The following is an 11,156-nucleotide window of genomic DNA, read 5'->3' as shown; positions in this document are numbered from 1 at the left end:
GTGGGGTAGGTATAGGACAGATGTTAGGGGTAGGTTCTTTACTCAGCGAGTCGTGAGTTCATGGAATGCCCTGCCAGTAGCAGTGGTGGACTCTCCCTCATTATGGGCATTTAAGCGGGCATTGGATAGGCATATGGAGGATGGTGGGCTAGTGTAGGTTAGGTGGGCTTGGATCGGCGCAACATCGAGGGCCGAAGGGCCTGTACTGCACTTTATTCTTCTATGTTCTATGTTCTAAGATACAGTCCAAATCCTTGAGTGAAAAGTCGCAGGCTTTATTAACCATATAAATACACACGGGATGGTAAGAGAGAGCGTGTTGTCTTCTGAAATCCTACAGGCACCAGGTCTCATTTCTTGTGATATGATGTCAAGATGCATAGTTCCTATTTACAAACTCTAGAAATTCTTAGAGTAAAGTTATAATCAACACTTTATTCACAGTTCCTTTTTGACCATTGCCATTTAATTATGAGCTTTAGTGGGCGGCACGGTGGCACAGTGGTTAGCACTGCTGCCTCGCAGCGCCAGAGACCCGGGTTCAATTCCCGACTCAGGCGACTGACTGTGTGGAGTTTGCACGTTCTCCCCGTGTCTGCGTGGGTTTCCTCCGGGGGCTCCGGTTTCCTCCCACAGTCCAAAGATGTGCAAGTCAGGTGAATAGGCCATGCTAAATTGCCCGTAGTGTTAGGTAAAAGGGGTAAATGTAGGGGTATGGGTGGGTTACGCTTCGGCGGGTCGGTGTGGACTTGTTGGGCCGAAGGGCCTGTTTCCACACTGTAAGTAATCTAATTTAATCTAATCTAATCTAATCTAAAAGTAAAATCATGTGGATGCTGGAAATCTGAGACAAAAGCAGAAAGTGCAGGAGAGACTCAGTAGGCATGATAACACCTGTGGAGAGAGCTTCAAGTGCAGGATGGTAATTTTGGAAAATTGAAAGGTGTTGGAAAATGCTTTATTTTAATTATTTTTATGGAGCGATGGGACAGAGGGGACGGGAACAGATGAACTAGAGACCTAGTTCAAAAGACAGAGAGGTTGTTAATGGTAAAATAGATGAAACATGGGTGGAAATTAAGCTGTGAGAGGGAGTGAATGTGTCCTCTCCACTATCTTTTGCACTTGGCCACTACACCAATTGTCCTCTTTGATTTCCCCTACCTCAGTTAATAGTACATTTAAAAAAAAACACTTTCAAACTACCTTCGGTTCTGAAGTCCTACTGGACTCAAAACATTACCTCGATGTATGTCGCTCTCAGTAGATGCTGCCAGACTTGCTAAATTTCTGCAGCATTTTCTATGTTGAATCAAGAACCTTCACTCTTTACTCCTAATTCTGCATTTCCATCACCTCCCAAGTTCCTTTTTGCGTGAGGCATTATTCTCTAGAATTATTCTCAGCTCTCCTGGAGGGTGTGCAGAGTGTGCGTACTGTCTGCTGATGACTTTGAAAAGTGAATGCAGAGGTAGACTGGGAGGGCGGCTTCACAGAACTTGGACTGTACAAGTGTGAAGACCAATCCGGGAGAAACTCTCCTGAAGAGGAAGACAGCGAATTAAAATTCTGTCTTTCACATCCACCTGAGGCAGTGATAAATCTGGTGGGTGAAAGGAAGGACAAAGAAGTTGGAGACCAGTGAATGAAGATGTTCTTGCTCCATTTGGCTTGGAATTTTAATTCCTGGAGGTAGTGTTAACAGTTTCACACTTGCTTCTGCTCAAGGCTATTCCTCTGCAGACGGGAACATTTCTGGAACATGATCAGGAAGTGAAGGTCTAGAATCTTCAAGAAGGAAGTAGGCTTTGGATTTGGATCTATAAGTGATTCCTGCACAGCACCGGGATCCACAGTTTGGGTGGCAAATGGGATAGTGAGATAAACAGAATATGCCATCTTGTTACCGGCCTTAAACATTGTGAAATACTTGGACTTAAGACTTGGGTTCTGCATTTATTTCCCATGTAATTCTAAATGTTATTTTTAAAATGCTCATCACTTTGCAAATAATTCCCATTAATAAAGGGGTCTTCATTTTGCATGATGGCTTTCTGAAAGCTTTATGTTGTTATTTCCCTCAAGATTTTCAATGGTCATTGTTAGGTTTTCCATAACTCTCCACAATGATCTTGAAGATCTGATTATTCCCTTTTCCTCCATCAAGGTATTTCATTTTATGTTAATTGGAGAAGAACACCAGCTGGTTGTGCACAAGAAATGTGGAAATCTTTGCAATCTTTTGATTTTCAGTCTACAATACTTAATGGCATTGTGTGATTGCTAATAGGTTGACTTTTAGATCAACAACAATCATTAGACACTTCAATTCCTGTTTACCTTCAATCTATTCAAGCTCCTTTTTGATACTCAAACTTTAGTCTTTTCAAGGCAGACGTTATGTCCAGAAGCTCCAGTGTTTCAGGTTCTCTCTCTTTGCTGAACAAACTCTTGAGTGCTTTAGATTAGATTACCTACAGTGTGGAAACAGGCCCTTCGGCCCAGCAAGTCCACCACCGACCCTCCGAAGAGTAACCCACCCAGACCCACTTCCCTCTGACCAATGCACCTATAACACTATGGGCAATTTAGCATGGCCAATTCACCTAACCTGCACATCTTTGGACTGTGGGAGGAAACTGGAGCACCTGGAGAAAACCCACGCAGACACTGGGAGAATGTGCAAACTCCACACAGACAGTCACCCGAGGCTGGAATTGAACTTGGGACCCTGGTACTGTGAGGCAGCAGTGCTAACTACTGAGCCACTGTGCCGCTTTGATATATCGTTCATGCTGCCTTGTCAAAAGAACACTTCATAAGCATTACATTTGAAAAATGTAGCAAGACCCAGACCATCATTCGCTGTGGCTGTATCATGGTCTTCCAATTTTTGCTGAAGGAATTAATTAACTTTGAGAACTTCATCTTGCTGCTGGTAAGTTCCAACCTAGGTGCATCCTGTTTCTGTTACTTTTACACTTTATTCAAAGAAAAGTGAAAAATTTGTAACATATTTTTGTATTCCTAAGTTTGTTGTTTATTGCTAAAGATCAGCTTATCAGCTAATGATTGAAAACTAGGGATAGTATATTGAGATAAGAAGTTGGTTGGTAGACAGGAAACAAAGAATAGGAATAAATGGGTCTTCTTCTGAATGGCAGACAGTGACTAATGGATTACTGCAGTGATTGGTATTAGGATCCCATCTGTTCACAATATATGTTCATGATTTATATGAGGGAACCAAATGGAATAACTCAAATTTTGTTGATGAAGTAAAAGTCGATGGAATAGTGAGGTGTGAGGGGGATGCAAAGATGTTACAGTGTGATTTGGAAGGCTGAGTGAATGGGCAAATACATGGCAGGTGCAATATAATGTGATAATGTGGATAAGCATGAGGTTATCCACTTTCGTAGCAAAATTAAGAAGACAGATTCTCATTCGAGTGATTGCAAATTGAGAGAGGGAAATATTCAACAAGACTTGGGTGTCCTTTTGCAACAATCAATGAAAGTGAGAGCACAAGTGTAGCAAGCATTAAAGAAGACATTAAAGTATCTGGACCTTGATAGCAAGAGGATTCAAGTACAGGAACAAGGCTGTCTTGCTGCAGTTATAGAGGGCATTGGTGAGAACACCTGGAATATTTTGTGCAGTTTTGGCCTCCTTATTGGAGGAAGGAAGTTCTTGCTGAAGAGGGAGTGCAGAGAAGATTTACCAAATTGGTTCCAGGAATGACAAGACTGACATATGAGAATAGATTGAGGATTGTATTCACTGGAGTTTCAAAGGGGATTCAGATAGAAACCTACAAATTCTAACTGGACTAGATGGTTGGATGTTGGAAGAGATTACAGTTTAAGGGGTAAACATTTTAATATTGAGATGAGGAGAAATTTCTTCACTCAAAGAGTGGTGACCCTGTAAAATTTACTATAAAAGAAAGTGACCAATGCCAAATCAATATATTATCAAGAAGAAGATAGAAATAGCTCTTGTAGCTGAAGGGGTCAAGATATGGATGGAGGGTTGGATTAGGGTATTAACTTTGATGATCAGCCATGATTATATTGAGTTTGGAGCAGGCGCAATGGATCAAATGGACAACTCCTGCTCCCATCTTCTTTGTAACATTACGTCTGCGTAGCTTTAGTCTCCGTAGCAGCTGGTGAATAAAGAAGGTTTAAAACACCAGATTCCGGTCTAGTTAATAAAGAATGCTGCCAAAGAAAGGCAATTTGGGCATCCCCTCTTGTCTAGAGCTGGCTCTGGTTTTTGGGTTTTCTCACCGAGGTGGTTTTCTGGCTCTGGTCAATCTGATGATGCTCGTCATGAGTTACAAGGAACTGGCAAAGCTGTGCAGATTGTCTGACAGTTGAAGGTGCTCTCTGCTGAAGTCAACGCAAAAAGCAGAAAGAGATGGTGTTTCAAGTTGCCTCTTTTATCCCCCTCTTCATACCATTCTTGAAATTTCTGAGGCCAGTGTCCTGTACTAGCATTGGGCACTGATAGGAAGATCCAAAGAAGTGAGTACTTTCCATATTTGCAAGTCACAGAACATAGTTTTAACCATTCAGTTGTCAAGTGCAAATGCCATCTTGTCATTGAGGTGATTTAAAGTATTTAAAGAAGAATGAATTCTTTCCCCTGGCCCCGGTTTTGCTGATTAAACTTTTTATGGTCGATGATGGGATTTTGCTTGAAAATGAATGAGGAGTCCATAGCTTTAATTCCAACATCATGTGATTGTGTTTCTTCTGCTGTGTTTCATCTGGCAAGAACCACATTGGCATTGTTATCAGTCATATACAACAACACACCAACCTATTTTTTGTGAATGACTCTCTGAAGTAATATAGTATTTGTTAAACGCTGTGTGTCTTTCAAATCCAGGATCAAGTTGCTCTGCTGGCTGTGATTCTTCATATGTAGCAATGTGTTGTCATTGGGCTTGAATTCAGGCATACCTTGTTACCTACTTCTTGTTCAATTGGTCTGGTTCACTTGTCTGTAACTTGTGGTAGTATCAGGTCTGCACTTGCGCAAGAATATAAACTGGTTTTACTCAATATAACTGTACACAGGGATAGTAAGAGTCGGCATCTTTGATATATACAGACCTGGGCACCAGTCGCATTTGATCTGATATACTTGCTGGCAGATCTAAAATTGTTCATTTTGAACGTGCTTTTTGATGAATATGCTGATTTAATAAATCACTCTTCCATTTCCCTTATAAACATGACTAGTTAATTGCTCTTGTGTGTTTGACATTCAAAATATCTATCCAGTAGATATGATTCCCAATATGTCACCTAAATAATGCTGAATTGAGGAGTTTAGTAGAAGGAAATGAGGAAAACAAGTTGAAAATCTTAAATTAACTGAAGTGGTTAAACTTATGGATACTAGTGTGGATGGGGAAGGCAAATGAGAGCGTCTCAATTTCAAATCAAAATATGTATTCTGAATGGTAACCCAATACTAAAACTATACACCATGTTTTTGTGTTGCTTAGTTTGGGGATATGAGTTTAAGGGAGTTGTGAGCTCCTTGAGATGCACAGAGGTACTATAGTTACAACTGCTCATAAATAACAGTTAATATCTACAAACTCAAATGTCAGATTTACACAATTTTGTAAATAAAAATCCCTTAAGAACTCAGCAATTTATCTTTATGAAGAACAGAAAATCATTCCTCAAAAGTCTCTCTCAATTATCCTGGTACTGCCTTTCTGACAGTCAACATATAGAGTCATAGAGTCATAGTCGTAGAGATGTACAGCATGGAAACAGACCCTTTGGTCCAACTTGACCATGCTGACCAGAAATCCTAAATTAACCCATTCCTATTTGCCAGACTTGGCCCATATTTCTCTGAACCCTTCCTATTTATATACCCATCTAGATGTCTTTTAAATGTTGTAATTGTACCAGCCTCCAGTACTTCCTCTGGCAGCTCATTTAATACATGTACCACCCTCTGTGTGAAAATGTTGCCCATCAGGTCGCTTTTAAATCTTTCCTGTCTCACCCTAAACTTATGCCGTCTAGTTCTAGAATCCCCGAACCCAGGGAAAAGATCTTGTCTATTTATCCTATCCATACCCCTTATGATTTTATTAACCTCTTTAAGGTCACTCTTCAGCGTCTGTCGCTCCAGGGAAAACAGCCTCAGCCTATTCAGCCTCTCCCTATAGCTCAAACCCTCCAATGCAGGCAACATCCTTGTAGATCTTTTTTGAACCCTTTCAAGTTTCACAACATCCTTTTGATAGGAGAGAGATGAGAATTGCACACAATTTTCAAAAAGTGGCCTAATCAATGTCCTGTACAGCTGCAACATGACCTCCAACTCCTATACTCAATGCTGTGACCAATAAAGGAAAACATACTCAACATCTCCTTCTTATTCTATTTACCTGTGACTCCACTTTCAAGGAACTATGAACCTGCATTCCAAGGTCTTTTTATTCAGCAACACTCCCCAGGATGTTTAAGTGTGTGAGTCCTGCCCAGATTTGCCATACCAAAATGTAGCACCTCACATTTACCTAAATTAAACTCCATCTGCCACTTCTCAGCCCATCTAATCAAGGTCCCATTCTACTCTGCGGTGTTCACTACACCTCCAATTTTGGTGTCATCTGCAAACTTACTAACCTTCTATGTTCACACCCAAATCCTTTATATAGATAATGAAAAGCAGTGAACCGAGCAAGATCCTTGTGGCATTCCATTGGTCACAGGCCTCCAGTCTGAAAAACAACCCTCCTCCACCACCCTCTGTCTTCTAACTTCAAGCCAGTTTGTATCCAAATGGCTAGTTCTCCCTCTATTCCATGTGATCTAACCATGCTAACCTCATTTGCAGAATAGAATACATATTGATGTAAAAACTCAAACTCTGAAAAATAACATTTGCCAACAGGACATAGCTATACATTGACTGGGCAGGATTTATTTTTAGGCAGCCTGTAATACTATAGCCCTTAATAATCAAGTCATAATAACTATAATTATATAATGAGATGACTGTTTTTTGTCACAGTAAAACATTAAATAACAGTAACAACTTCTGATCCCATATCTGTTTTTGTGTGAAAATCAGACAGTTCCTTTGAGTTTCTTTAACTTTCCAGAACCTTTACTATATTAGTATCATGCAGATGTTAGGATCCAAGCTGATGTTATTACTAGATAACTTGTATCCCAGGGTGAAACCAAGATTGAAAGATCATTTTTTGTTTGTTTTGATTTGAACAAAGTAATCTGTCACAGAAACATGAGCTTACAATGTCAAAGATTTTGTTTTAATAATAAAACAGAAGTTAGTTACAAAAGCAAAGATCAAACAGTATAAGACAAATTATTACAAGAGTGGAGCAATGCCAGAGTGGTATTATTGCAAGACTATTAGTCCAGAAACTCAGCTAATATTCGGGGGACCCGGGTTCGAATCTTGCAATGGCGGATGATGGAATTCCAATTCAATTTAAAATATCTGGAATTACAAATCTGATGACCATGAAACCATTGTCAATTGTCAGAAGAGACCCATCTGGTTTATTAATGTGCTTTATGGAAGGAAATTTGCCATCCAACCTGGTCTGGCCTATTTTTGACTCCAGTCCCACAGCAATGTGGTTGACTCTCGACTGCACTCTGAAATGGTCGAACCAGGCCACTCGGTTATATCAATTGCTACAAAGTCTCAAAGAAATGAAACTGAATTGCATTGGCATTGACCTAGGCACCAGTAAAGACAATGGCAAAAACAGTCCTGTCGACCTTGGAAAGTCCACCTTTACTAACATCCGGAGGCTACTATCGAAACTGGGAGAGCTGGCTCACAGACTAATGAAGCAACAGCCTGACATAGTCATGATTATGGAGTCATGCCATACAGCCAATGTCACAGATAATACCAACACCATCCCTGGATATATCCTGTCCCACCAGTAGGAAGGTTCAGCTGAGGTAGTAGCATGATGGTATACGTGGAAGGGAGTTGACCTGGGACTCCTCAAGATTGACTCTGGACACCATGAAGTCTTGCATCTCATGCAGAGATTTGGAAGGATTTAATGTTGTGACATTTACTGATTATTAAGATAAAATGGAAGTCTCACTGAACGGTTCAAGAGGTGGTGAGGGGCTCATGTATTTTTGGGTAAAAATCCCACCTATTACTTTCTCTCTTCTCTCACCGTCCCCCTCCAGCTAATGACCAATCAGGGGCTGGCAGCTACTCATTACCCTCTGCATGAAAAGAATGTTAGGATCTACCAGTCCTGCAGCAGAGGTTCAGGACCAATGTTGGGCTTAAGACTAAAGGTGAGTGAAAGCAGGGGATGGAGATGGAGTTAGGACCAAGTCAGAAACTCTTAATTTCCTTAAACTAAATCCTTATATCACACACTGAATGGCTTTCCTCGCGTGACAGATTCCCTTCCCGACATTAATTGAAGACTGGCAACAACTTTGAGCCCCCTTAAATGTGCATCATTGCTATGTGGGGTCTTCAATTATTGTCCAGAAGGAAGGGCATTCTTGAACTTTTCCATCATGGACTTAATTGCTTGGAGATAGGAAGTCCTAAGAGTTCTGATCCGTACCTCCTTTCTCGTTTAAAGGTTCCCAAACTCTAAACTCACCACCAGATGGTCAACAAATGTTGCCGATTAACTCCCCAGAAAAGGTCCAGACTTATCCATTCCATAGCAATTAAATTTTTAATTGCATGACAAGCCATAATTACTGTCAAATTACCTTACTGGCACTGATAGTTAACTTCAGCAAATATGGAATCATTTTCGGTTTGAATTATTGCTGAAAAGCATTTTGAAAAAGTAATTTATTTTCAATAATTTCCTTTGTATTTCTTATCTTTCTTTTTTTTTCAATCCTGTCTTTTGTTCTATCTGCAAAGTTTACTTTCTGAAAATGATTTGTCATTGAATTTACTACGCTCACCTGCACTTCCTGCTTCAGACATCGCTTGTTGCCATTCAGTTGAATGTTTTCTTCACCAGTTGCTTTCCTGGTCAGATCCCTTGAAAAGGACACAATGCCAAAATGGTTCGCCTAATCCCAACGAGTTTCAGTAATGCTGTTTCACTAATCCTTGGGCCGAAGGGCCTGTTTCCATACTGTAATATAATCTAATCGAATCTAATCTAATCTAATCACTAATCCCAACGAGTTTCACTAAAGTCTGTTGGCAAGTGCATGTGCAACCAACTGCTAACACTATTGATTCAACACTGGCCATAAAATTTGGGCCATATTTTAAAAATAGTTTTATTTTCAATCACAATCCCATTAAAATTCATGAATTGCATAATTCTTTCCTATACATTGTTAATGTGACGTTGAAATTTTGCAATTGGAAAAATTTCTCATCACTAGGCAGACCCTAAGATACTTTTTTGTAACTGCTATTATTATTATTATTATTATTATTATTATTATTCAACACTATATGCATGATCTGAATTGTTCCATCTTGAGGAATAATTTTTAGATATGAATACTAGTCACCCAAATGTAGATTCAGCTTTGTACTTGAATATGTTAGTATTTTGGAGTAAACTCATTTTTAAAGTTTTTATATCGTTCAAATCCAGCAATATACAATTTGACATTGCAGTACATTATCATTTATATTTCCTGTAAACAAAAATGATTGCATCCTCTTTATAGCACAAGGTGTTAGGAAAGCTCAGCAGCATTTTCTTTTTCCTATTTAGTCTATGACTTACTACTGGGACCTACCGAGCCGATGAGATAGATTCCTATGGTATTCTGTAATAAAAAATCTTCATGAATTTGAATGTAGACCTATGCACCACCACAGGCTGAATCATTTACATTTACAATTTATACATTGGCTGCACATGGGTGTTTTTGCTTTTGCACTGTCAGCATTTTGTATAAGCTCCAAGTGTTAGTATTTGACTGAAACAATATCAGCTATAAATCCCAAGGCTCAGTCTTTTGTGAAAAACTCAAGATATCCTTCTGTATTTTCCTTTAAGCACTTTTTGATTGCAAAACTATGTTGCCCAAATCAAATTGTACTGTATTGCAGTGCTTCATGTAACTTCACCATGCAAGAGCAATCATGAAGTGGAAGGACCTGGCATTACTACAATTGAAACAGATTGTTTCTTTTAGTTGTAGGGATTGATGGAAGTTGGGCTTCTTTCTGCAGAACATTTTTGGTTCTGATAACTGGGGAGTGGTTTTGTTGATTTCATCTGAATTTGCTGCCACTTGTAATAATCTTAAAGCATTCAATCTTCGTAACAATCTCTTTATTAAAAAGAATGGTGTTGATCAGAATATAATCCACTGCTTCGAAAATACATTCGTAATCCCTGCAATGTGCAACCTGTGGATTTATATAATCAGGCTGTGAAGCATTGACTGTCAATGGAAATGGTTCAAGTAATCATTAACTATTATTCACGTCACAGCGAGAAAAAACATTACAGAGTAAATCTTTCTGATAATTGTAAGCCATTTTAACAAAGCTCTTATACCATGCTACTTGTTTTAAAATATCTTTAAAATGTGTGGTCTTATGTTTAGAGTGTACATCTTTTTCTGTGGAAACTGGAGCCTGATTCCTTTTTTGCATCCATTATGTCTGAAACAATACCAGCTTTCATTTGAAACTTGTAACAAGCTATACTGAGCAATGTAATTCTTTTTTTATTATTCATTCATTAGACACGGGCATCACTGGCTATACCCCTCCCTAATTGCCTTAAGAGTTAAGTGTAAATTGCTTTGCTGTGGGTCTGGAGTCACATGTAGGCCAATCCAGGTAAGGATGGCAACAAAAAGAGAAATTGCTGGAAAAGTTCAGCAGGTCTGGCAGCATCTGTGAAGAGAAATCAGAGTTAACGTTTAGAGTCTGATGACCCTCCTTTTGAGGAAGGGTCAACAGACCTGAAATGTTAACTTAGATTTCTCTTCATAGATACTGCCAGACCTGCTGAGCTGTTCCAGCAACTTTTGTTCTTGTTTCTGATTTACAGCATCCACAGTTTGTTTGTTTTTTCTCAGGTAAGGATGGCAGTTTCCTTCCTTCAAGAACATTGGTGAACCAGATTATTTTTTTCTCTGACAATCAGCAAT

The sequence above is a fragment of the Chiloscyllium plagiosum genome, chromosome 3, assembly GCF_004010195.1.
Source record: "Chiloscyllium plagiosum isolate BGI_BamShark_2017 chromosome 3, ASM401019v2, whole genome shotgun sequence".
Lineage (NCBI taxonomy): Eukaryota > Metazoa > Chordata > Chondrichthyes > Orectolobiformes > Hemiscylliidae > Chiloscyllium > Chiloscyllium plagiosum.
The sequence above is the reverse complement of the archived record's forward strand: the minus strand, read 5'-3'. Positions refer to the sequence as shown.